The sequence below is a fragment of the Anomalospiza imberbis genome, chromosome 4 (assembly GCF_031753505.1).
Source record: "Anomalospiza imberbis isolate Cuckoo-Finch-1a 21T00152 chromosome 4, ASM3175350v1, whole genome shotgun sequence".
In the NCBI taxonomy this organism is placed as follows: Eukaryota; Metazoa; Chordata; class Aves; order Passeriformes; family Viduidae; genus Anomalospiza; species Anomalospiza imberbis.
The window spans coordinates 68,344,176-68,346,971 of NC_089684.1; the positions used below are offsets into that span (position 1 = coordinate 68,344,176).

The 2,796-nt window shown below is 43.1% G+C and overlaps 1 long non-coding RNA gene across 1 annotated transcript; it reads left to right on the top strand.

The window, feature by feature from the left end:
- The first annotated feature begins 723 nt into the window (after window positions 1-723).
- LOC137473485 (uncharacterized) lies at window positions 724-2,570 on the top strand. Its single transcript, XR_010998844.1, has 3 exons — window positions 724-779; window positions 813-950; window positions 2,063-2,570. It is a non-coding gene; the product is annotated as an uncharacterized lncRNA (long non-coding RNA).
- The last annotated feature ends 226 nt before the right edge of the window (window positions 2,571-2,796 follow it).

Sequence of the window (2,796 nt, forward strand, 5' to 3'; positions counted from 1 at the left end):
GTGGGAAAGGGATATTTAGATGGCTGAAACAGAAAATGTGAGAGCAAGCCAGTGTATCACATAAGTGACCGATGAAATGAATAGTCTGACTTCTCTGGAGGAGAAAAACATGAGACCCATGATGTGGCTGAGTCTGAATGACCCGGAACTGCTCCCTAAAGTTTACAAAGCTTTCTTTGACTTAATCGTATCAGAGTTTGCAGACATGGAGGCAAAGCTGCTCTGGGGAAGAAGAGGAGCCTGTGTGGATGTGCTGCACTACTGAACACTGCTGTTGCCTCTGTGACTCACCTGGGGACATGCTGGGCACCTCCCAGGCAGGAAAGCTTTCCTTGGATAGTCCTGTTCCCAGCAGTCCATCACCTCCCCACTGACAAAGGGAAGGCTCACTTCTACAGGGGAAAGCCAGGCTGGTGCTTTCAGAATTGTCCAGAGTTTGCTCAGCAAACCCCAAACCCCTGGGGTTTGTCATCCAAACCCCTGTGAGGCAGCTCTGGCAGCAGTCAGTGTGACACAGAGCTCAAGGTGACAAACAGGAGATGCTCAGGGGCACTTGGGTCTGACACTGCACCTGCAGCACAGTGCCCTGATTTTCACCACTTCTTTGCTGTCTCTCCATGGCTGTAGGTGGGGATTTTGTCATCTCAGCTGCAGCTCAGATGAATTGTGTCAGGCACCCTCCCCTTTCCTGCAGCCAGAACCACTGCTCACCATCCATAGCCCCACCAGAGGCACAAAAACCCTGCTGCAGGTGTGATGGGATGTGACGGAATCCTGAGGTTAAATCAGTGGGGTTTAATCACTGCACTGAGGTTAAGCCAGTGCAGAACATGTGCTGTTGAACAGGAGAGTGAGAGGAAAAAGTAACCTCAGTGCTGCCTTTTGATACAGCTTTTATCAAGGCAGTGAAGTCCTTGGAAGGACCAAACATGTTGGGGAGCTGGAAAATGGTGAGAGCAGAGAACATTTCCCCAAACCCAACCCTCTCTGAAACCTCACTGACTCCTTGTAGGAAGACTTCATCGTCACTGCAGTTTTTGGCGCTCCCACGAGCATTTTTCATGGCATGAATAATTCCAGTAATACCACTCTGCTGTAGGGTAGCTAGGCTCTGAGTTTCTCCTGGGGCCACCAGCATTTTCCAGGTGCAACCTAAAGCTGAGCATCTCCCTCCTTCCTCGGTGTTGTTAAGGAAACCACAATAGGCAGATGAAACAATAAAAAAGGCATGGCTTTGAAATTGAAAGTTGCACTGAGCATTTTTGACTTCTGAAGATCATTTTCCAGGCATTTACTTTGAAAGAATCTTGAAAAATTACTTAAAAAAAAAAAAAGGCAGCAAGAAGAGATGATACAAGTTTTGTTCCCCAGCAAATCTGAGTCCATTCTGAGGGACTGTGTCATGATCACCTCTGGAAGTGAGGGAGAAATTTATATTAGTTTGTATAAGCTTTATAAGTTTTATAAGCTTTCATAAGTCTTATATTGTTTATTAATATACATAAATTCTCTGTTTAAATCAGAAAGCAGAACTTAATGGATGGTGAGGAAGAATTGCAACTCCACTCAAAGGGATTATTTTGAAGGCACTAGAAGGAATTTCCTTTTGTTTTGTGAGTAAGAAGTACAGAACTGAAAGAAATCTGTGTGTCTTTTACACTACCTACTGTAAGAAGACTATCAGTTCAAAATAAATCGAATTCTGTTTCTCATTCAATAATTGTTCCTGATTACTATCTTCATAAATGCTAAGTATCTATTTACAGCACACTGACATATTTAGCTGGTTTTATTAAAATTGTTGAAATTGTTTATGCCATTCAGCACTGCTTTATTTAAAGTGCCTTTATTGTACTTCAAGTAGGCAGTATAATAAAATTCTGATCCTACATAATCCATAAGTTTTTAATACAAGCCACTTTTGTCTCTAGGAAGAACTATCTTATCCTCAGCAAACAATCTCACCACTATGCAGAGAGATAGCAACATCTGGAGCAAAACAAAATGTAGAAATTCAGATTAGTTGATGGTAGGAAAAGGTCATTTTGTTGATTTTCATCAGGGAACAGAAGAACCTCAAAGAGTGAAGACTGGGTTGTTAAATTACTTCTGAGAATCATCAGCAGCTTTGTTTGGCTCTTTCCAGAAGTGCTCATTTCACTCCATTACAGCACAGCACCAGAGAGATGCATCAAGTGGTTCAGAACAAAGACAAAAATCTTTGCTCTAAAAATGTTTGTAATCCATAATTACTTATAATTTATGGGAAGCAGGAGCATTTTGCAGCTCCTTTGTCTGAGGAAAGTTTTCTTCAGTTGGAAAAGTTGCTGAAATGCCCCCATCTTGGTCTTCATGGGAAGAAATAAAATGCTATCGAAAAATTTCTCTCACTTCTGAGCCCATCACTGGCCAGATCTGGGGACTGGACCAAGTTCAGGCACCTGAAATCAAACTCATTGCACCTAAAAGTGAACAATGTGGACTCTCACCTGCTGCAGTGTTAGTCCAGGCCAATGGGTCAGCAGGAGACATCTACACACATCCGAAATAAATGAAGATCGACCAGCTCTGCCTCTAGGCTAGGGGACTCAACATCCATTTTTTGGACTAAGCACCTTAATTTGAGCTCAGCCTGAAGGCCGCACTAAGTCTGCAGGAAGCCACTCCATCTTGTGAATAAATTGATAGTCTGGTGTCTAAGGAAATGGTGCAGCTGCTGCAAACCTGGAAGTCCACCCTGCCTTTATTGTTATATCTCTGTAAGCTTCCCTCATGAGAACTGGTTCTGCCTACCAG